The sequence below is a fragment of the Odocoileus virginianus genome, chromosome 1 (assembly GCF_023699985.2).
Source record: "Odocoileus virginianus isolate 20LAN1187 ecotype Illinois chromosome 1, Ovbor_1.2, whole genome shotgun sequence".
Lineage (NCBI taxonomy): Eukaryota > Metazoa > Chordata > Mammalia > Artiodactyla > Cervidae > Odocoileus > Odocoileus virginianus.
In genome coordinates this window covers 97,856,103-97,880,410 of record NC_069674.1, presented here as the reverse complement: position 1 = coordinate 97,880,410, position 24,308 = coordinate 97,856,103, and the positions used below count along the sequence as shown (strand labels likewise).

Below are 24,308 nucleotides of genomic sequence, written 5' to 3'. Positions count from 1 at the left end.
AGATTGTAACAAACTTCTTGGCTGGATTTGAAGCTTAAACTCCTGTGGATTCACATCAAATGCCAGTTTGGTTTTGTCATTGTTTCTTCTTGTTCCATTTGTAAAAGGATTACTCCAATACTGTAGATGTACAGTAATCACATTAAAATAAAGGTTCCATGTTGCTAAAAAAAAAAAAAAAATGCAGCCAAACAACAGATTAAATACAACAATAAAAATAAATAAAACTCAGCTATAGACAACAACACAAGTTAATCTCAAAGCCATAATGTTGAGCAAAAAAAATGAAGGCCACGGAGGCCTACATATACATGTGACTCAGTTTATATGCAATTCAGAAACTCATGAAATTAAGTGACTTATTATTTAAGGATACACATATATGTGGTAATGTGGTGTAACCACAAAGAAAAGCAAGGAAACTAATAAAACTATTCAGGATAGTGGTTACCTCTGAAAGCCAAGAGGTGATGGGATTAGGAAGGACTCATGGCATAAGGAAATACAGAGGCATTGTTATGTTAGATTCAGAGGCATTGTTATTTGTCAGACTAGGCTGAAAGGTACATTGCTGTTCATTTTATTATTTTTACTGTGCATTTACATTATATGCCCTCTTCTATATTTGTATCAGAATGTAAAAGCCAACCTAAAGAAGGCTGTCATCCAGTGAAAGCTTTGTGTTTACTTTTTAATACCCTCCATAGCTGTTTCAACATAGAGACTGTCTTGATATCGTTTATAAGACTAAAGGATTAATGAAAGTGGAAATAGAGTCATACGAGCATAAGAATATCTTGACTCTGGGATTTAGAGAAGTCCCACCAAATCCGGTTGCCATCTCTTTGAGATACTGAGCAGTGGCTGCCAGCTAGAAACAGGATAAGGAAACTAAAGGGAGTGGGGTTTGCACTTCAGAGGGATTAGCCAAAGGTTGTACTTCAGAGGGACTGCACCACTTCTTGTTATTCACTGCACAAGTGCAGAACATCTCAAGCTTCATCCTATCAATTGCCCAAGGTGTCCATTGTCTGAAAATGTGAGGCAGGCCAGTCAAAGATAGAGGAAGACCAGTTTTAAGGGAAACTATCCACAGCAACTTTAAAAATAATTCTGGCCAAACTTGCATCCAGTAGATAAATAAGTTCTGGAGACCTAATGTACAGTGTAGTGACACTGTTGTTGTTCTGTCACTCATTTGTGTCTGACTGTTTGCAACCCCATGGATTGCAGCACGCCAGGCTTCCCTGCCCTTCATTGGCTCCCAGAGTTTGCTCAAACTCATGTCCGTTGAGTCAGTGATGCCATCCAACCATCTAATCTTCTGTCATCCCCTTCTCCTCCTGCCTTCTATCTTTCCCAGCATTAGAGTCTTTTCTAATGAGTCAGTTCTTCACATCAGGAGGTCAAAGTATTGGAGCTTCAGCTTCAGCATCAGTCCTTCTAAAGAATATTCAAGATTGATTTTCTTTAGGATTGACTGGCTTGATCTCCTTGCAGTCCAAGGGACTCTCAAGAGTCTTCTCCAACACCACAGTTCAAAAGCATCAGCTTTCTTTATAGTCCAACTCTCACATCCATATATGACTATTGGAAAAACCATAGCTTTGACTAGATGGACCTTTGTCAGCAAAGAATGTCTCTGTTTCTTAATACACTGTCTATGTTTGTCATAGCTTTTCCTCCAAGGAGCAAGTGTCTTTTAATTTCGTAACTTCAGTCACCATCTACAGTAATTTTGGAGCCAAAGAAAATAAAATCTGTCACAGTTTCCATTGTTTCCTCATGTATTTGCTGTGAAATGATGCCATTATCTTAGCTTTTGAATGCTGAGTTTTAAGCCAGCTTTTTCACTCTCCCCTTTCACTTTCATCAAGAGGCTCTTAAGTTCCTCACTTTCTGCCATAATGGTGGTGTCATCTGCATATCTGAGGTTATTGATATTTCTCCTGACAATCTTGATTCCAGTGGGTGCTCCATCCAACCTTGCATTTCTCATGATGTACTCTGCATATAAGTTAAATAAGCAGGATGACAATATACAGCCTTGACATACTCTTCTCCCAATTTGGAACCAGTCTGTTGTTCCATGTCTGGTTCTAACTGTTGCTTCTTGACCTACATACAGATTTCTCAGGAGGCAGGTAAGGTGGTCTTACCATCTTTTTAGGAGTTTTCCATAGTTTGTTGTGATCCATACAGTCAAAGGCTTTAGTGTTATAAATGAAGCCAAAGTAGATGTTTTTCTGGAATTCTCTTGCTTTTTCTATGATCCAACGGATGTTGGCAATTTGATCTCCGGTTCCTCTGACTTTTCTAAATCCAGCTTGACATCTGGAACTTCTTGGTTCACATGCTATTGAAGCCTGGCTTGGAGGATTTTGAGCATTATTTTGCTAGCATGTGAAATGAGTGCAATTGTACAGTAGTTTGAACATTCTTTGGCATTGCCTTTCTTTGGGATTGGAATGAAAACTGACCTTTTCCAGTCCTGTGGCCACTGCTGAGTTTTCCAAATTTTCTGGCATGTTGAGAACCGGAAAGGGCTCTTAATTATAACCACCAGAAACAAAGAAATAATAATTGTGCAACCTGACAGAGTTGCCAACTGATGCTACAGTGGCAGTCATATTACAATATGTAATCTCATATTACAATATATAATCTCATATTACAATATGTAATCTCATATTACAATATATAATCATGTTGTATGTATCAAATCAACGCAGTGTACACCTTAAACTTATACAATGTTATATGTCAAGTATCTTTCAATTAAAGAAACAAAACAAAACTCTAGTGAGACTAGAACAGAGAGTCAGAGTCAAAGGAATCTGTTGCTCCTTCTCTTGGTCTCAGAGGTGAGGGAGGCAGGTGTGGTAGAATTATAAAATAAATAAGGTACATCTCAAAATAATTCATGTTGTCTAACAAAACAGTGAAGATAAACTAAAAACATCTATCCCCCTACTAACAACGCTATTCCTACAGACTTGCCCCCCAACCAGTCTCCATAGCCCTATTATCTGTGTTTATTCATTTCATGCAACTGGTAGCAATTCACAATAGCACCATGAAAAAAATCTGCCGCCAGAGCGGAGACGTATACTTTCAAACCTTATTTAAAATTAAATCTTCTCATAGCTTGGTTTCTATTCAGCTCAACGTAGTTTCTCTCAGGCCCTGGGCCAGCAATCACACTAATTTGCATGACCACCAGTGTTTAAACAGGTCCCTTAGTTTGCAATGAATGACCTTCTGTGTACTATCAGACTTTTGATGCATAAATTAACTGCCCTTATTTTGTAGGCCTGGGGCAGGGGTGGAGAGAACTGGCTGTAGATACAGAGCTGCATAAGTAAAAGACAAAGGCATGAAAAGCAACCCTACAAAAGGGACAGTAAAACTAGAGAAATGAGGGATACACAGCCCCTACTTAGAGCAAGAGCGTGTGCACAAAACCTTTTGATTGAGCCGCTCCATCTAGGCAGCAATATTTTTGTCTGTAGTTGGGCCACCACCATTTCCAGGCTGATACCAGTGTCCTAAACATCAGTTATCCTTTATGTGTGCTAATTGAGAAGGAGCCTCAAAGGAAAAAGGGTAGCTGTACTTGAGTAGTTCATAATCTAAGGGGGGAAACATAAGAGACAAACCAAAGGCAGAGTGAGAAGCTTCCAGCCAATCACAGCCTTGGGAACGTAAAGGTTACGTTGAGTAATTTTGCTCAGGACCTAGTGAACAGCACAGAGGGCTCCACTCAGCACTCTGTAGTGGCCTGTATGGAAGAAGACTCTTTTAAAAAGTGGATATGGGTACATGTGTAACTGATTCCCTTTGCTGAACACCTGAAACTAACACAGTGTTGTAAATCAACTATATTCCAGTACAAATTTTAAAAAAATAAAACAAACACTTTTAAGGCATTTGCCATCCGTATCTTAAGCAATTTCATCCCCGTGGTCAAGAGCTATAAAATCATTGTTCATGTAACACAGTTAAAGCTCATAGGGGAGGAAACTGGAACATATACACTTGCACAATCTGAATCTGTCTTTATGAATCATAACTACAACAAGGAATGCTGCCAACTCTATGCTGTGTCAATGAGTAGGGAGGACAAGCAGGCATCTGTTCTTCTTTCAGCCTGATCCACACCTGGCGGTACAGCCTGGTAGAGAACAAGGCTTTGGAGTCACTCAAACTTAGTCTCCTAGGTTCTATGTCTGGCTCTGCAGTTTAGCAGCTCTGTAACTTTCAGCACGTGACTTGACCTCCAAACTTCATGTTTCTCATCTGTAAAATGGAGATAATAATAACAAAACTTAGCTATGTGAAATTGCTGATGCCAACCATTTTTGACTAATACAAATGATAGTTTCCCATGGTTTTACCCAATTATATCTACCCCATAGGGATATGTGTGAGAATCAAGTGAGATATTATAACATTATTTGAATTTTCTCTAATCAATAAGATTTTCCTTATTCATTCTACAGTTAATATGGAATTGGGTGGAGAAATGGAATCTACATCTGTGGAGAGCGTTTGTATGAGTAAGTAGAGGTTGTCAAATATTTTACATTCTCCTGTCAAATTTTCTATGTGGAGTTCATTTAACTACCACTAAGAGATTCTCCTTGTTGAGTTTTAAGAAATCTAGCCTTATCAACTACTAAGGAGTGGGAGCATTCAGAACTCAGGCTGTCAGAGCAAAATAACTGTAATATTTCCTTCATTAAGCTGACTTAAGTTATTAAAGTCAGCATTCTTCGACCTGTGGACTCTAAAGACTGAGGGTCTATATGAGGCACTGCCAAAGAGTCCTTAAAAACCACACACACTGGTCTGTAAGACAGTGAGATTAGAACAGGCTCTGTTTCTCCGACACTAATCAGACTCTACAGTTATAAGTGGGATCAGAAACCAAAAAGAGCAAGAAACGAAAAACAACTATATCTAAGGCACAAGGATCCCACAACTTGAGAATGTTTAATGGTTAAGCAGTGACTCCATGGGATCCGGTCCTAGCAGTAAATGGAACTTACACCAGACCTACTTTCAAAATATCTGGGGGAAAGGGTAAAGATAATGAAGCCTTTGAATCTACTTAGTGTTGGCTACATCTCAAGTGCTATGTGTTTTACTATACTGTTTCTCAGATTGCAAGGCCACCTTAAGCTCCAAATAGCATTTCCTGTAGATTCAGGAAAGTGGACCTGCTGCTTCCATAGGCTGTGTCTGAACCTTGAGAAGATGAAGAATCACCATAAAATACTCCTAAAAATATTTTAGACTTGGCCAATGCAACCATGTTTTTGCCTTCTGCACAGTTTCTCTGAATTTTAATTCTGAGGACATTTCAAGGAAAATTTAATTTTCATTTCTCTGATTAACTTGCACTTCATTTTTCATAATATTTTCTAACAGCTGCTTTAGAGCCAAAAGAGAAATGAGCCTTTGGATCTATGAGTGAGAAAGTCATATTTTCCACAAAATAAGTGAACTAAAGTTAATTAAATGGTAACATGTTTTCAAGCTCGAAACTCATATGGAATTGATACTTGGCAAACTCTTATACTCGTTCAGCTTATTTAAAGATCCCCTACAGTGTACAATGCCCTATACTATATATTGGGTTGGTATAGAAAAATGAGCAAAAAAATTGCCCTTCCCTTCACAAAGCTTCCTACTTCCTTGAAAGGGCCAGAGATACCAAACTAAAACAAATATAATAAATATGAAAGAAATGGGATTCAAAAGGTATAATTGGAGGTGCAAAACATGAAACTGCCAATCACAATTGGGAATGCCAATTTCCAAGGGCAGTTTATTGGAGAAAGCATCTATTTATTTGGTCCCAGAGGATGTGTAGAGTGTAACGGTAAAATAGGGAATGAAAGGCATCGCAGGCAGAGATCAAAAACACCTAAGAGTGAGAGTATGTTTTGTACTGGAAGATGTGAAAACAAACCTATTGTTGTGGCAAGTGTAAAGGGTGCTTGGAAGAGGGAGATGTGGTAATAAAAATGTTGAAGTGGTAGGTTGGACCAGATTATTAAAGACCATGAATGCCTTGCTAAGGAATTAGAACTTTTTAATTTAAATAATAGGTCATAAATCAAGATGGTGGAGTAAGAGGACATGGAACCCCACATCCCCTTGACAAACACATCAAACATACATGTACACGTGGAATGAATCTCACAGAAAACTAACCAGATCTGCAGAAGAACTCCTAAACAGTCAGAGCTGCAAGAAAGACCTTCCTGTTACCAGATAGGACAAAAGGAAGTATCAGGTCGGGAGCCGCACCCCTGGGAAGGATCTGTAAGGAAGAGGAGGCTCACATAGACAAGCCCTCACCCGGAGGAGCCAGCATGCCAAGCCTCACCTGCACATCACAGTCCTGGGTCCCTGCATGGAGGAGACAAGCCTCCGTGACTGCCAGAGGCCCACTGGGACAGACAGAAGGGCTGGTGAAGCCTAGACTCCATGCACGAGGAGTGTGTGTGTGCTGGCTTGCCAATAGTAAAAGCAGCCAGAGCCTTATTCTGGAAGCAGCTGACTCGCTGCACTTCCCATTCTGAACAGGGTGAGCACTGAAGGCGCGCTCACTCCACACCACAGCCTGCTCCAAGATCTGAGCCCTGGGAAATGACTCAGTCCAGCTATGCAGAGACAGACCAGGGGCTCTGGACTGTGAGCCGGGTGGGTGGCAGCTGCCAGTGTCCATGCCCACAGGAGCACACAGTGGTTCCTCTCCCAGCAACAGCACCCCAGCTCCCCCCAGCTTCATACTGCAACTTAGTGCTAGATCTGGGGCAGCTAGCTACTGGAAAGATTGCCATGGAGACCATGCAGATCTCTGGCAGAGGCACAGCCAGCTCAATTCCTACAGCCACCATGCCTCCAGCCCAGCCCGCGCCTGCTCCACACCACAGCGCTGCACTAGATCTGGGACAAGTGCCCCCGAAGAAGGGGTGCGGCCTTGGGCTCCCTCTGAACTGACCCACAGATGCCTACACAGGCAGTGCGTAGGTCCTCTGTGAGCACAGGGCCTCACTTGCTACAGTCGTTGCCTCCTTGGGGCAGAGCATGCAGTCGACGGCAACAGAGCCTGATTCAGCCGTCCCTTGGGGCTTCCACTCCCGCAGCTGGGGCGCAGACCCTGCCCGGGACAGGGCAGCGACAGCCGGGGAGCGGAGCGCAAGGCCTGTCTCACTCTGCTCAGGCTCTTGCTCCTCCAGCACCAATCACTCTTCCCCTGTGAAGAGGATAACAGCCGCCACACCCCTGAGGAAAGATCCCGTGTGGGATACACGGACTCTATTGATGTGTGTTCAAGAGGAAGGCTGGGGCAGGGTGACTCTTGGGCCTCTCCATGGCCGTTATATAAGACAGAGACAACCAGAGAACAGCAGAATTGAAGGAAAACATCAGGACTTAAATTTGGAGCACTTGAGCTCCAGGTTCTAGATAGATATCTGCAAAGGAAGGTCAAACCCTGGTTAATAAGCAAGTCTACTCCTGAGAAAAAAGACCAACATTAGAACCATAGATCTGGACAGGGCAAGATTGAGGTATATGGGCATGAGAACTCGGCTGAAGTTGGGTGCACCTCTTTAAACTGATATTCTTTCAATACCTGGTTGTTTTAGTTTGCTCGAGTTGCCATGACAAAGTACTACAGACTGGGTGGCTTTGTTTTCTCACGATTCTGGAGACTAGAAGTCCAAGATCAAGGTGTCAACTGCTTTGATGCCTTCTGAGGCTACTCTCCTTGGTCTGTAGATGGCCAGCTTCTGCCTGTGTCTGAATATTGTCTTTCCTCTCTACATTTCTGTGTCCAAATTTACTCTTCATATAAGATAAGGGCAGCAGTAATATTGGATTAGGTCTCACCTTGATGACATCATTTTAACTTAATTGCCTCTTTAAAGAGCCTATCTCCAAATATATCACATTTTGAGGTACTGGGGATTGGGACTTCAACATATGGATTTGGGGGTGGGGGGGTGGTGAGGTGAGGGTGGAGGAGGACACAATTCAGGCTGTAGTCTCTACTGAAAGGAGAGATGGAGCACCTTGTAGGAAAGGGGTGGAGAAGGAAAATCACAGGCGACCAATGAGTAATTCAGCTTATCTGTGTGTCGTATACCTTGCTCAGCAAAGTGAAGTGCTCAAGATAACCCTTTACCCTCACTAGATGATAGTTTAAAATCATCTGTTGGTAATTGAGCTTGAAGGATTGTGTGAAGATCTTAATAAAACTGAATCGGACATGAATATAGATGTATATATATATAGTCATCTACACATATATATTGATACATATATACTATATAGATACATATGTACACTATACATACATTATATATGGTCATCTATATATAGGTGACTGAATCACCTACTGGGTATTCAGGCAGACTACACAGCCAGAATAGTAAAAGCAACATACGAATAGACGGATGGAATGAAATGCAGAGCCTAGAAACAGACATCTGCGTGAATGGAAAGTTGATACATGATAAAGGTGGCATCACAAGTCAGTGATGATTTTTAGGAAGATTCATGGTATATTCTATGGAAAGAAATGAATCTGCATGATATATAGAAATGAATTCTAGATGGCTTATAAAACTTACCTGTGAAAGGTAATACTGTGTAGTTAATAAAAGAAAATGTTGATTCTTTGCAGCCAGCACAGATTGATGGGCATTTCTGGGGGCAACTGGATTAGTCCTGTTTTAAACTATCACTAGGCCTCATGTGTGAGCTGTGCTTGCTGCTGGGACTCTGGCCGAGGAAGTAATTGGTACCAGGTATGGGGCATGACAAACAGACCCTCAGCATTGGACTCTGAGGTTGAGCTGCTCCTCTTTGAAGGGTGCACATGGCGCCAGAGAAATGGAAAACACTGGTGACCCCAGCACAGCATCGCGGTTACTCGGGTTAGCACCAATAGCGGCCTCGCGTGAAGACAGAGATCAAGGCGCTAGTGGGAACATGGCTGTGACTTTTAATTGCCATGGTGACATTAGTGATTACTAAGATGTCAGGAGTGGGGAAATGACAACCTACAGCTGCTCTGGAGAGTGTATGTAAAGAAAATGATAAACATAAAGTCTTGAATTTCCAACCCAAGGCAGTTGTAGAGAACCAGAAATTCTCTGTGGTTCTGTGTGATTTCCTCATCTCATGTAGCTGAAAGGCAGACATGGCTGAGAATCAGGGCAGGGCTTGATAGTAGGAGTTGGAATTGCTATTTCATTTAAATATACCAAACCACCAGGTCTCTTTTGCTAAGATGGGAGACTAGCTGGGAAGGAATAGGGCTCTCATTATTGGGGTTGGGGGGAGTGAATATTTGGACGAACACAGGCAAGGCTGATAGCTTTAAATACCCAGCTATCTCAATCATACTCACAGGGGCCTTGATTGAATCGGAACAACACCCCAGTCCATTATCTGAGGACAGTATACTGACTGGATCTGACAAGTGGGAAAAAGCAAGAATCTCAAAGCCTTAATAATGTGTGTGTGCCATAGAGGGGTAAGGAAACCAATGAAAGTTCACAGGTCAGCCCTATGGGGAAGCTTCTGTGAGTTCAGTGTTCTGGAGTGTATTGGGATATTTTTTCTGAAGAAGAGACATACTGGTGCACCTTGAACCTTTCTCTATGAAGATAAAGGCATTTTAGAGGCAACATATATTTAAATACATTCCTCTGCTATATCACTAAGATACTAGAACACAGCAGAAAGAAAAGAGTAGGTGCATAAATATTAAAAAGGGTAGCAGTCGACAGGATATGTGTTTAACCCATTTATAGATTGATAATAACCAAAAAATTTACTATATTCTCTATCGGTTGGTTAGTTGTTATACATCTGTGTATAGTCTGGAGGATGAACTTAGGTCCACAGGATGAACTTAAGTGTGTGTGTGTGTGTGTGTGTGTGTGAGCAAGAGAGAATGACAGAATGTATTTTAAGTAAATTATTCACAATACTGAAACTTTCAGTACATTAATCTCCCTTATTTGGGCCTTCTTTACGTGCTTTAAAGGGGCTTCTCTGGTGGTTCAGAAGGTAAAGAATCTGCCTGTAATGGTTGGGAAAGATCCCCTGGAGAAGGGAATGGCTACCCACTCCAGTATTCTTGCCTGGAGAATTCCATGGACAGAGCCCCTCAGAGTCAGACACAGCTGAGTGACTAACACTTTCACTTTAAGTGCTTTAAGACCTTACTGTTTAAATTGAGGTCCTCTATCACAGGGATCAACATCACCTGGGAACTTTAAATGGAGACTCAAGCCCACCCAGAGTCTCAGAATCAGAATTCTGCACCCAGTCTGTGTGTGCATGCATCCCAAATCACTTCAGTCATGTCCAACTCTTTGTAATCCTATGGACTGTACCCTGCAAGTCTTCTCCATCCATGGGATTCTCCAGGCAAGAATACTGGAGTGAGTTGTCATGCCCTCCTCCAAGGGACCTTCTAAACCCAGGGATCGAACCTGCATCTCTTATGCCTCCTGCATTGGCAGGTGGATTCCTTACCCCTAGCGCCACCTGGGAAGCCTAAGCACCCAGTCTTAGACCCACCCAGACTGAACCAAAATCTAACAAAAAAGTGTTAGTTTTGTAATCTAGCAAAACCCCCAGGAGTTTCTTTACGCAAATTAAAAATTTAGAAGCCTCACCCTAAAATATGTGCTCATTTTGTAAAATGCATCAGACAGTAGGAAGCCTGGGCTGTGCATCCTCACTAGCTCTCAGGAGTGCTGGTGTTGTCCAAGAAGTTTCCACTTGTCACTTTAAGCAAAGCCTTTGGGCCATCACCCTTTTGCTTTTCCACGAAACTTTTGGACTAAAACAAACAAAAAAAAAAGAAAGCTGAATAAGAACCATTGATAAGGACCATAGATGCTGTTCATAAGTTTATCATTTTTGCAATTCATCTCCAAAGAGTCTAGTTCTTGACAAAACTCTTAAGTGCCTCTGGGTCTTCACATATGTTATTGTCTCTGTCTACAGCTCTTTTTGTGCCTGGCGCGCTGCGATTCATGGGGTCGCAAAGAGTCGGACACGACTGAGTGACTGAACTAAACGGAACTGAAAGCTCTTTTTCCACAGCCCCTCCCTGCTCTCCTGCTGGCTGACTGCTACCAGAGCCTCTGCTCTCAGTCTATCTTCTGAAGAGTATCCCCTGACTTCCCCCTCGCCTCACCCCACCCTCAGGACCCAGTCAGTGGCCTTCCTGGGATCCTCCAGGTCGTGCCTCTGTTCTGGAACGGGACGCGCTGAAGTGAAATTGCCGGAAAGCTCTGTGAGGATGGGATGACAGTCCCCGTGAAAGCACAGCACACACACCTAGCCAGCTGCTTCTCAGGTGCCTATTCTCTTGTTAAGTGAGGAAGTAATGCATGCAGGAAAGCTTGCACCAAGAGTGCACAACTGGAATTAGAGCCTCCAAACCCGGTGGGTACTGCCCCACAGTGCCTCTAGGTTACCTCCTAAATAACCCAGAGTAAAAGGATTTCAAAGCAGAGATTGTGACATATAGCCATCAAGTTTACTTTACGCAGAAAGCGCATCTTTTATATATAATCATGTTAGCATCACCATGCAGAGTTCCAGTACTGTTAAGTAAAAAATGTAGTGAGAAATATACATTAGAAAGAAAAGCTGTTCTTACAATAAAATATTTGTAAGGAAATGATTATAAGGCACAATCAGTGCCTTGAAAGAAAGTCAAACATATATTGTAGTCTCTTTTGTTGTTAAAAAAAAAAAAAAACTCATTTTCACTCTGCTTAATCACTTAAATCCTTAAATTTATTTTCAGAAATGAACGATTGTGTAAGTGTGACAGTTCACACTTGATCCCTTTTGGTGCAGGTAAAGATTTCCTCTATTTTTTGTTTGAATTTAATTGTGGTAGCCTGAAGGCTAAAGAACATAATAACTATTTCTCTTTCACCCTGGCATACCTTTCTTTGCTTTCTCTCTCTCTCTCTCTCTCTCACTCTCTCTCTCTCTCTCTCTCTCTCTCTCTCACTCTCTCGCTCTCTCTCTTGCTCTCACTCTCTCTCTCTCTCCCCCGCCTTTTTTTCAAGTGTAAATGAAACTCTAGCCCAGTTAGTTCTTCTTGGTCTGATTGCCAGACTTTCCAGTAATCACATCAGAGTTTTTCTCCAACATGTGGGCAATTTTCATTATTTTGATCCAGCAGTGACCTTTGGAATTCCGGAATCATTTTCCCTACCCTTCCTGGTGCCCCCGGGAGACTCAGAAGCACAAACATCTGAGGTACCTCTGGGCATCTTCACATCTGTTGGCATAGAAGATGAAGGCCACTGTGTGGTAGAATTTCAGCAACAGGTGCTGGGGCTTTTGGGAGAGTTTGTTGGTTTTTGAGGGCTGGGCAGAAGCACACTACTGATTCTTAGTTTCCAGGCTCTTTGGAAACACTTAGAAAACAAAGTTAATCTGTTTATACAAAGCTCGCATTGAGAAACCACAGTAAGCAATTGCTAAGTAAAAGTCAGGCAGGTTTTGAGTTTCAATTTTGTATCAATTTTCTATCCAGAAAAACTCAGTTTTTCAGTCTGGGGTTTTGCCTCCTTGATGCATCTTGAATCCATGAAATACTATTTATTCAAGGAGTAGCTTACTTGTTCTTATGCCCAGTTTTCAGCAGTGTAGTACACAGTTGAAGAGTTTTTTTTCTGAGACTAATTAACCCAGTGGAAGTTTTTCACTAGGAGCAATGCAAGAGAGTGAATACCATCTATATTATCTGCCTTATGAAAGTCTCTAGAATCATTGCTTTTCTTTGCTCACTGGTAGTAAAGACTCTAAATTATAGAAACAATAGAAGCACTGTGTTTAACTCAAAATATCGCTGAAATCCCATTTTAGGAAAATCTGTTTCTTTCAAATTTTCTCAGGGAAGTACAAAGTGTTGCTTGGTGTGCAGTTATCTGCCGATATAAATGGTATAAATGGATGATTACTTAAATACGGCTTCTTTTAGAAGAGAGTTAGAGGACTTTACAAAAGCACCAAGCTGTGCTTGCCATACAGGTGAGCCTCTTGCAAGTAAATAATTCGACTTAAAGGATTGTTAGAAATTTTTCTTATCTGGGGAATAATTGCTGTATCTCTAATCTGCTTTTTTTAGGATCAGTTGGGGTTTGAGTCCTTCCAAATATTGTAAAATCAAGAAATATTTAATTGGAATGGAAAGGTAGCTGAGAGTGTCAAAAATAAGTGTCATCTTCATCTAAACACTAAGAAGTATTCCCTTTCTTATCCTTGTAACATGAAGCTGACCACAACCTATCTCTGAAGCCTTGCTATAAATATAATTTAAATATCATAGATTTGGATTTCAAAGCAATGCTTATCTCATAAGAGCACATTCAAAACAGCTTCAGTATGCCAGCCCTAATGATCTTGGAGAGATGAGTCCCAGCTTGGGTACTCTGTAGTACTATAATCAGTGAGCCCTTTCATTGGGCACCACCAAATCCTTTTGCAGAGGATGAGCTTTCACTGACTGCCAAGTAGTGAAACAATCTTTGTCTTTTTGGTTTACCCTCTGAAGGTAGGCTTCAGATGCCTGGGGACTGAACATTCCTCTTACACTACCACATTCTTGCTTCTGCTTTCAAGTATGCGAGTGCCTATGTACTGCAGATTCTACAGTTTCTATCAGATCTCTAAGCATTTGCCCAGGAGGCTTTGCAGACCTTTGTGATCAGACTTCTTTTTCTCACTTAGTGAAAATTCGCTGTTAAGGACCAAAATGTCAGAAAATTCAGAGTATTTTATTCCTCTTAGTAAGGGTTTATCTCACACTGCCAAATATTAAGCAAGGACACTCTGATGCTAGAGAAGACTGGGTAGGAATGTGGATAGCTAAGCAGAAACCTACCCCCACCAAAGGAAAAAAAAACATTGAATGCAAATGTCCCACTGATGGGTCCATGGTCCAAAGACAAAGGCCACAGACATGTAGGCAAGCCAATCCAAGAGCTATAATTGCGTCTTCCATTTGGCATTCAGCTGGAGCCGTGTATTTGCAAATTGTTTCCCAAGTATTTTTCTTAGCTTTGCTTCACCATTTTGTCAGGAGGGCTCCTTTATGTTTCACAGAAGGCAGGCATTACACCAAGAGAGACTGCATAAAATAGTTTATCCCCTCTGTCAACTGAGTGTCAATATGTTTTCTCCTCTTTCCTCACCTAACTAAAGCCTTTATTTTTCTATTATCCCCACCATTGTTGAATCTTTGTATTAAAAGTGAATCTGTTTCAACTAAGTGTATTCAGACCTACTGGCAGACCTGAGGTAGAAGAAATAGCAAAAACCTACTAATGATGAAGGAAAGTACTCAAATTTCTATGGAATAGAGGTGTTAGTTGCTCATTCGTGCCTGACTCTTTGCAATCCAATGGACTGTAGCCCACAAGGCTGCTCTGTCCATGGGATTTTTCAGGCAAGAATACTGGAGTGGTTTGCCATTTCCTTCTCCAGGGGATCTTCCCATCCCAGGGATCGAACCTGGGTCTTCTGCACCTCAGGCAGATTCTTTACCCACTGAGCTACCAGAAGCCCCATGGAATAGAGATATCACTAACAAATAACAGATCTAGCCTCAAGGAGTCAAGAGGCTGATAGACTTCTCTTATTATTTTAATTTTTACTGTAATAATTCATCCTCAGTTATCTACTAGCAAAGAGTATTTTTACTGAAAATATCACCATCCGCAGGTTTGCAAAAATTACCTTTTCAGAGTAAAAAGATACTGCCAGTATTTTCCAAAGATGAATATCTCTGTTCCTACAAGATCTTCTAAACCTTATCATTCACACATCAAGAAGTGGAAGGTAAGTATCCTCTTTCCTTGTAATCAATAAAATGTGGTAGAAGTCTGTGTGACTCTGAGCCTAGGTCAGAAAGAAAAATTGTTAACTTGAGTTAGTTTCACAGAAAACTTGGGAGACAATAGGGCCTAATAACCTATGCACACATCTTACAGCACCGGATTTTTCCAGTTTATACTCATCTGACAACATCATCTTCAAGGTGGGCAATACCTTTCTGGATCTAGATCCAATTTCAATTATACTGTGCACATTCTGTCCATCCCTAGAAATTCTGTCACTTTCTGGATGCAAGGACAAAATAGCATCACGTCATTCTCCTCAGTAGTTAGCAATAAGCTTTATAAAATTTTTTTCTTGTTGCCCTTGTCTTACTGATTTTGAAGTGTATTTATTTTTATGTAAAGCTGAATGTACTGACACATGCTGTACCTTGCCTTTAGAAAAAGCATGTTTGCTTGACATGGCAGCTGCGTGCTTACAGCTGACGTGTTCTCCTGTGCAAACGAATAACTCCTACATTTCACAGATCCTGCCTTCTCAATAATTTGGCAAAGTGGGTGTTTGGGATTGCTTCTTTTTATTTATTTATTTTTATTTTTTGGCACTTTGCAAAGCTTGAGTGTAAAGAGAGAGAGCGAAAATAATACCAAGCTGATTTTGAAGAAGCCAAAAACAAACCTGTAAAAAATTCTGTAAAGAATCTGCCGTTAGATATTCTGCCATGCTGGCTGATTGTTCTCTAATTAAATGTTATATGTTAAAGAAATCCCAGTTTATAACAACTAAAATTACAGCCAGTAACTTTTACCTTTGCATTTTTTATAAAGACAATAAGAAATTGGTCTGGCACTTTAACAATTGTCATGCTCTTAACGAAGGGTGGATGAGAGTGTGTGTTATCTACTTGAATATCACATTTATTTTAAACATCAAGTAGGCAGCTCCAAGGTTGAGAAGTATAATGTTTCTCTGAATTGTAAAAATGAATAACTGAGTATGGCCCACTTCATTTTAACCAATTCATCCAAAAAGCTCAGGGAGCAGGAAGAAATTTTATATTGTAGGAAATAGGAATTCTAAACACACTCACCTGCTTTAGAACATGACCACATGGTGTTTTGGATACTTGGTCACTTATTGCAGACTTTCTTTCTATATGTTTTTATGATGATGAATATTATTCATAGTTCTTAAGTAAAAATATCTCCATGGTTCTTGAATTTTTCCCCATTTATGATATTTGTGTCCTTTCAAAGCAGCTCAGTAATTTGTGTGCACTTAATACTCTTTACTCTAGGTAATAAATGCATAACTCCTATACCAAGCAGTGCCTTATTCATTTCCTCTTTTAAAAACACTATCAGTAGAAACTACCTACATTCATTCGGCCTACGGTTTTGGCAGAGCTTGAAAACATTATGACTCCAAGATATACCGTTAGCTTAATATCTGATCTCATTAAGCTATGTTGCTTTCTAAGCATAATGTAAACAAAGTAGAATTATTAACAACTTCCCTGAGTCATATGGTATAATTTATTTTTATAGCAGCTAGTTGTTAAATGAGGATATGTCTTTACCTAGCACTTATATTTCATTGTGTCCTGTGTCTTCACTGTTCATGAAAAAAATAGTCTGCTTTCAAGGACATGAAAGAAATAGAGAAAAAGAAAACTGTGAAGTTAAAAAACCTCATTTTTACCTTCACATTTTCAATAGTATGAACAGATTTTTTTTTTTAATCCACAAGGCTGTATTTTCAAAAAGTGCTCTCTGTTCATTTACCATGTTTCTTGCTTGGTTTTAAATACAAAAATAATTCAGAATTAGATTTCAACTATATAAAATATATCATGATTACATACATATTTATTGCCAATTTCCACTTAGATAATTACTACTTTTAGAATGTTAATATTAGCAATTGAGCTTGGGGCTTGAACTGTTAATTTTCTTTCTTTCCCTAACCAAGCAAAATGAAAACTCTTTTGTGGATGTAACCAATTTGACTTAGGTTTTCCAGAGCAAACTACTCCTGAGTGTCTTACACCATCCAGCTTTTCATTAACAGAACTTAAACTGGAGGCAGTTCTGTTCGAGGCCAAATAAAATGAGGCTGGTTAGGAACAGAAAACGTACCCCTCCCTTTTAGTTTTATTACTTTCACTTAAAAAGTGGCTAAAAGTAAATGAAAACCGTTTTAAAAATCAACCAAGTGTTCTCCATTTGGACATCATGCTTTGCTGTTACTTGGATTTAAAATAGACCTTTAAAAATATCATTTGACCAGATTTAGATATATATTGTGGAACAGGTATCTAAAGTTTTCTGCACACTTTGATTTCAGACGAGACATGGACTGTCAGAAATTACTGAACTTAACTTCTCTAGGATGGCTTCAAGCAGGCTAGACCTACTCCGGGGTAGGCATTCCAGAAGTTTGTGAGAGCTAGCTAGCAAAATTCAGGAGAACAAGACTATGGAGGGACACTTGGCCTGCTTTACATCAGGCAATAAAAATTAATATTCACAAACACTGCCTTGGAAGGACTAAAATCATCTTCCTTGCCTCCTTTATGTCATCACCACTAATAGGACTCAGATAGTGCCTTCCAGACAAATACATTTTGGCAGTGGTTATATTGGGACTATTTAAATAGAGCTATTTTTCAGCAACTAATTGCTTTTCTTAGAGCAGTATGAGTTGCCACTCACCCAGCACAAACTCCACTAAATGCTTTCTTAGATTCCAAGGAAATCACATCTGAATTTTCTATGTTGTTGTATAGCACCTATATTAACAACTTTGCTCCTGATATTATGACAATGAATGAAGCATACCTCCTAACAGTATGAAAATCTTGAGATGAACTGTTGATTTTCCATTTACATCCATGTTTCCATGAATGTGTAACTAGCTTTGCTATTTTTCTAAAACAAGGAATAGTTAACATTGTGAAATTTTATAAAATCTTATGCAAAGTTCTTTCAGAAATTGATCCCCACCCCACCCCACTGAAAGAGGTTCCCTAAATTGCTGCCTTCTGTCCATTTTAAAAGCTTCATTTGGCACCGAAAACATTTAAGAAAATGACAGAAAGATGAGCATCATCAGCAACTTCAAAGTAAGGCCATACAATTCTGAATTTGTTACTAAAAATCTTCCAGGTCTAAACCACACACGGAGGTATTTCCCCCCACATTTCTCAAAGTAAAAAATACTGTTGAAGATCAGCCAGGTTTATTAATTTTGCAATTGATTATACTGATTGCATCAAGATTTCCATTGCAAAAACAGATTTTTAAGGACTAAAAATATGACAATTATGCAGGTTACTCATTTAAACGAATAAGTGACTACAGGTTTTTAAGTAGCAGACTTTTAAAACACAGGGTATCATTTGCCCACTTTTTTCACCTGCCTGAAATTTCTGTTCATCCTTTTGAAAAGGAGAGTAGGGGAGGGAGGCAATGCATGCTAAATGGTAGCAATCAAGACCCTTCAATGCAACAATTCAAAAATCTTAAATGATGATCTGTGGGAGCTTTACATATAATTAAAACATAACATTGTCTTGAAAAAGTACCTCCACATAATTAAATAGAGCCTGATCCCCAGAAGGGGGAATCAAAAAATCCTCAAGGGGCTGAAAGGTCTTTAGAGGCTCAGCCAGATCTTCCTCCACCAGCGCGTTTCTCCTTCAGTGCCTCCAGCAGTTCTCAACAGGAAAGGGGAACTGGGCATTTTCAGTTGTCCCAGTGAGGGTGAGAGGGTTTTCATGGCATTTAGTGCCAAGGGCCAGGGATGCCAAACAGGTCCACATACACACACACACACGCACTCGCAAACAATGCCCCATCCCCAAAGCCTTGTCTCCTTATCAAAAGACCTTTTGTATTTGCTTTCATCTGACCAGAGTGCTCTTAGCTCTCACAGCAAGTGTGGTAAAGAGATGAATGAAATCCCCCTTGAAGCTAATTTTAACTGAATAAACAGAACCTTTTATCATCATTGTGTGCTGCAGCTTCTCAAACTGGCCTGGTGTCTCAAAGCTCTTAAGTTCTGTAAGGCCAGAAGCTCTTACCTGTTTTGTTTCCTGATGGATCCATTTAATACCAAACCCTTTGTGTGGAATCTGTTTCTTTACTGATATCTTATTTACTCATCAGCGCCTAGAGTGGGACTGACATTATTACATGTTAATAAATACATGCTCAAAAATGATTGAGTCAAAGGGATCCAATGGGATGATTAATAAAAATGCAAATAATTGGGCTCAGCTTAGATCTGCTGAATGAGAAGCTCCAGGGGTCAAGCCAAATGGATCTGGGACAATGCCTTGCTCTACCACTTAATTGAATGTGACCTTAAGCAAGACACTTCATCTCTCTGAGTCTGATTTATTCGTTAAACAAACATTTCAGAATGCCTACTCTGTTTCAGCATTTGTGCTGCTGCTTAGGATATGCTGACGGGCAGAACAATTCAGTCCTTGCCTTCCTGGAGCTCTTGGATCCTTATCTTTAATATGGGAGAGGGTGGGATGAAAATTGAGAGACTAACTTGGAAACATATACAGTACCATATGTAACATAGATAGCAAGTGGGAATTTGTTGTGTGACACGGAGCCCCACCCAGTGTTCGGTGACAACCTAGAGGGGTGTGATGGGGTGGGAGATGGGAGTGGGGGTTCAGGAGGAAGGGGACATGTATATGCCTGTGGCTGACTTATGTTGATGTATGGCAGAGGCCAACTCAATACTGTAAAGCCACTATCCTTCAATTAAAAATGAATCAAACTTAATTATAAAAAGTATTGTAAAGCAATTATCCTCCAATAAAAGATAGGAATAAATAATATCAATACCAGAGTTAGTATGTAAGTCAAGTCAGATAGAAATGTACATTCAAAGTTTAACACCAAAGCCTTTCTGTAGAATTTGTTTTATTGATATCCTGTTTATCCTGTTTACAAAGGAAAAACCATTCCCACCCCTCACACAGCAAAGCTTTCTGAAAATTCTCTTACCCAAGCACCACGCTGTGTCAGAAGTCACGCAGTTCCACTGTTGATCAAGAAATTAAACCAGTGAGACATCTGTAACAAAGCATTTTGTCTTTTTCCCATTTGAAGTTTTAATTATTCAGGACTCTACATTTCTACTGAAGCGTGGAATGAGTACTTATCATTATAACACCATTCATGATGCTTTTTATTTGTTGAGTGCACTCACATGCATATAATATGATCTTAATTCATTTAAGATAACCAAAGTTGATATTTTCTCATTTTATAAATGCTCTAGGAGTTGGTGCTCTTTTGTTCATGGCATTGTACTGGGAAGGAAGAACCTAGATCATGCACAGGTCCTCCCTCTGTTAGACTGCTAAGGAAAGTTGCTCACAGCACAAAAAGTTCCTCTAACACCTTCCCACTTAGTAGTTTATTACATTGTACCTTATATTATAACTATTCAAATTTTAGAAAATTTGTTAATGACAATACCATTTCATCTTTGATTCCCACACAGTGCTAAGGAAGGGGTTAAAATTCTCCAAGTCTCTGGGCCTAACCTGAGATTCTAAATTTCTGAAAAACTTCTAGGTGATGGTGATCCTGTTGGTTCATGGGTCACACCACTAAGATCCATGAACGAACAGGATCAGCATCATCTGGGAGTTTGTCAGAAATTTAGAATCTCAGGTTCTAGCTCATCCAATGGAATTAAAATCAGCCTTTTCACCAGACCACCTAGGTTATTTGTATGCATGTTAAAGTTTGAGATGCACCATTCTAGGAAAAATAACTGTCTTACAAGGAACACAGGTGGAATCATTTAATAACCCTTGGAGTTCTTAAACCGTTGAACTAACCTTGTGACTAATACATTATATTTTACCAACTGATGAATAATCATTTCTCATGACTAACCTGTGAATGGATATTGAGTGAATGAATGAGTGCCCAAATACCACAGTGCATTTTAAGGTGTCTTCATTTTTTTTCTCCCAAAAAGTACAGTAAAGCATCAGGATGAATGTTTGTTTTCCTGCTGTCAGTCATCTACTCACTCTTGACTCCTCCAATATGGTCCCTGGTTGCAGAGTTTGCAAATACAAAATTTCATTTCTAGAGGATGCATTCGAACAACTAATTATTTTCTTAAAACCCTGCATGTGGGACCAGCTTCCTTCTCATAGCCACTAGCAAGCTTAAGAATCAGAGGCTGAAGGAACACCAGGACACAGCAAATTTCTTTTGTACCTGTCTCCGAGTAAGGCACAGATTAGGTCCAGAGAAGACTTGGAGAATTTTAGCTCCTTCCTTAGTAGCTCTGTGTGGTAATCAACGATGAAATGGTAATGTCATTAACAAACTGACATTCTAAAATTTGAATAGTTGTAATATAATGTGATAAATTCCACCAGAATGGAAAAGATGGAGCACCCTGGTTGTTTAGAGGACGGGGAGGCTGCACATGCTGTGGTCAGGAGGACAGGCAGTTTTCAACAGGAAATGTGCCCTTGAGCAGTACCCCTGCAAGCTGAGATGGAGTCCAGTTGAGGCCCCGGGCCTAGGGAACAGCAGCTGGGTCTAATGGTCAGGAAGGAGGCTCCGTGACCGTGGCGTGTGTGGTTTGGTGGGCAGGGGATTCCAGGAAGCTCTGCTGATAACAAGTACAGCTCTGTCTGGGCCCCCAGACTCTAAATCCAGAGGTGCAGTTGACTCTTTCAGAGCCTCCTTACAGCACCGCAGAGCGCTGCTGTCACCCCTGCCTCCGTGAGGTTGGTCTGGGAACGGGGACAGGTTAGGGACAGCCATGTGCTGATGGGGGAGATGCTGAGGAGCAAAAGCGAGAGGAAAGAGCGGGGAGTCGAGCTGCTCTTACATTCCTAGTCAATGTGCACTTTCTAGAACTTGAATTCCCTAAGTCTCCTGCCCTACCAGAAAAAAAAGATCTCTAGAAAGCGGACCTTTGACAAAGTCCTAGTGGAGCTTCACACAGAGGGTGTTTAAAAAGCCTTTTCAGGTGGGAATGGCTCGGTGCCAAGCAGTTGGTCCTCCTCTGTGGTTTCTCTGCTCGGGGTATTAAAATATGCGTGTATGTGATGGATCATCATTAAGTTTGACTGAAGGGTTCTCAGACTCCTCATGCTCCTGGAAACTGATAGACATAGAAAATATAAATTAGAAAATCTGTACTAATTTGTAATTTTCCCATATATTTGATTTCCAGCTTATTCTTTAGGAGGTAGGGTTTATGGAGGTTTTTTATTTTTATTTTAATATTGATTTATTTGGCTATGTTGGGTCTTAGTTATGGCATGTGGGATCTAGTTCCCTGATGAGGGATCAAACCCAGGGCCACCTGCATTGGGAGTGTGGAGTCTTAACCACTGGACCACCAGGGAAGTCCCTTATTTATTTTTTTTAATACAAGCAGACTATGTGACTTCTTGTTGCATATCTTTTTCACACACACCAGAAAAATAATATTCTGGATTCTGTGTGTTTGTGTATATTATTTGAGGTTTTTCTCCTAGGCTCGCCTGTCACTATTTCTATCCAAACGACTATTTCATAACACTCAGGAAGGATCAGAAGGACATATCTAATAATTTCCCTGTTCTCCCTTACCTTCCCACCTAATTCCATGCTGGGCAGCCTCTTTTAGATCAGAAAACTGTATTTCACCAAGGAAATCAGCGCTAACAGAAGCATCTTTAAATTGGTTCTTCTCAGGTTTGATTTCTCAAAAGAGAAAATGGAAAGGTTAACACTTAAGACCTCAGGTGACTGAGACTTCTGGAGGCCAGAGGAACAAATTCAATCATGCTCTCCAGTCCTTCCCAACCAAGACCTATTTGGCACTGGTTATTTTCCCCAGGAACTGCATCTGAGCACTGATGCTTTGGTGATACCAGTGTCCACAGAAATGAGCAGTGAGATTTCACCTAAATTATGTTCAACCCTCCACCTACTTAAATCAGAAATTGTGTTCATGTGCAGTAAACATGAAAAAAAGAAAAGAAAGAACAGCTCTAAAGTAGGCATTCTAAGCCATGGTATTCACCCATCTCTTGTTCAAATCAGAGACATTCTTAGAACCCATATTCAGACAAAAAAAGATTCTGAATATTTCAAATTTAAAATACATTTAAAATACAACTCAAATGGCATGACATGACATGCCCTGCTGTGAAAGTGACATACTTGTTGCATAATCCTTAAAATCTATCAACACTTGGCATAATCCTAATTGCCATAAGTTCTGTGGCCACTGTTTCTTTACAAAATCAATGTTAGAGCCATTTTACTCTTAAGCTGAGCTTCAGCAAAGGCATAAGAAGTAAAGAATCATTATCACTCATAAATTTGTTTTCAGTTAAGTTTCATACTGTCCACAAATTGTTATCTGTGGGGTATGGGGAAGTAGAGTCTGTGCCCACATAACCTCCATCCTTCGTTTAGTTCTGTATACCAAAAAGAGAAAAACTAGACATTTCTGTGCTGATTTGGTTAACACTTTCTCTTTATGTGACCCAGAACCTTCCTGATAATATTGATCTATAAGTTCTACAGGAGTCTGTAATCTGTGTCTATTTTATGAAAACATCAGTTTCACAACTTTTTGCAACCTGATAATTCTCAGAATTATTGCATGGTTACCCTGCCACATGTTAACTCTTGGCCAGATACTGAAGCTAAAAACATAGCTTTTTCAACTTTAAAACTAATAATGCCAAACACACACAAAAGGCATAGCTCATGTTAAAAAAAAAAAAAACAATTAATGACAATTAAAATGACTGATTTGTTCCTATAATTTCCTTAAATACTTTACCTAAAGATATTAGGTACATAAAGAAAATTGAGATTTAGGTTTTTCACTTTCAGAGAAATGGAAATTATCCTAACCCTAATATGAAAACACTTTGGACTTTCTCATATAAGTGAAATTTCACTGACTCCTGGTTTATTTCTTAGCTGCTCTGTTGTACAAAAATACAATTAAAAAAAAAAATAGTGCACTCTTCCATAGCACTTGTGAAAATCAGTACCTGAAACTCCACTGACAGTAACATGCCTTCTGGTTTTGAATTATGCCCATCTAGATGGAGAGATGAACAAGTCAGAAATGTTTAACTGAATATTTAAGACTTACCACACAGATAATTAATCTCAAGTAGTACAAGAACTTTTGTGTCTCTTTCCTTGATTTTGCCTCAGGTATTAACCACCCAAAAAGTAAAAGTCTGCCTTGAAACCTCTCTGGCAAACGGCTGGGCAGCATTTCACATGATATAACAGGGACTTCACTACTCTGACTTCCAAAAAATTAAAAACTACTTTAGATTGCCGTTGTTGTCGGGTGCTTGGGGCCATTTGGAGTGGAAG

General features: G+C 40.1%; 2 long non-coding RNA genes across 4 annotated transcripts in view; one reads left to right on the top strand and one right to left on the bottom strand.

Annotated features, from left to right (window-relative positions):
- The window catches only part of LOC139036283 (uncharacterized), a 286,771-nt gene that overhangs the window by 157,507 nt on the left and 104,956 nt on the right, over window positions 1–24,308 (bottom strand). The gene's annotated exons all lie outside the window — the stretch shown is intronic.
- LOC110122361 (uncharacterized) overlaps window positions 1–24,308 on the top strand; it is a 255,283-nt gene that overhangs the window by 167,959 nt on the left and 63,016 nt on the right. For all 3 annotated transcript variants that reach the window (XR_011488990.1, XR_011488992.1, XR_011488991.1), the window contains one exon: window positions 4,503–4,559. This is a non-coding gene — a long non-coding RNA (uncharacterized lncRNA). The remainder of the gene's footprint in view (window positions 1–4,502; window positions 4,560–24,308) is intronic.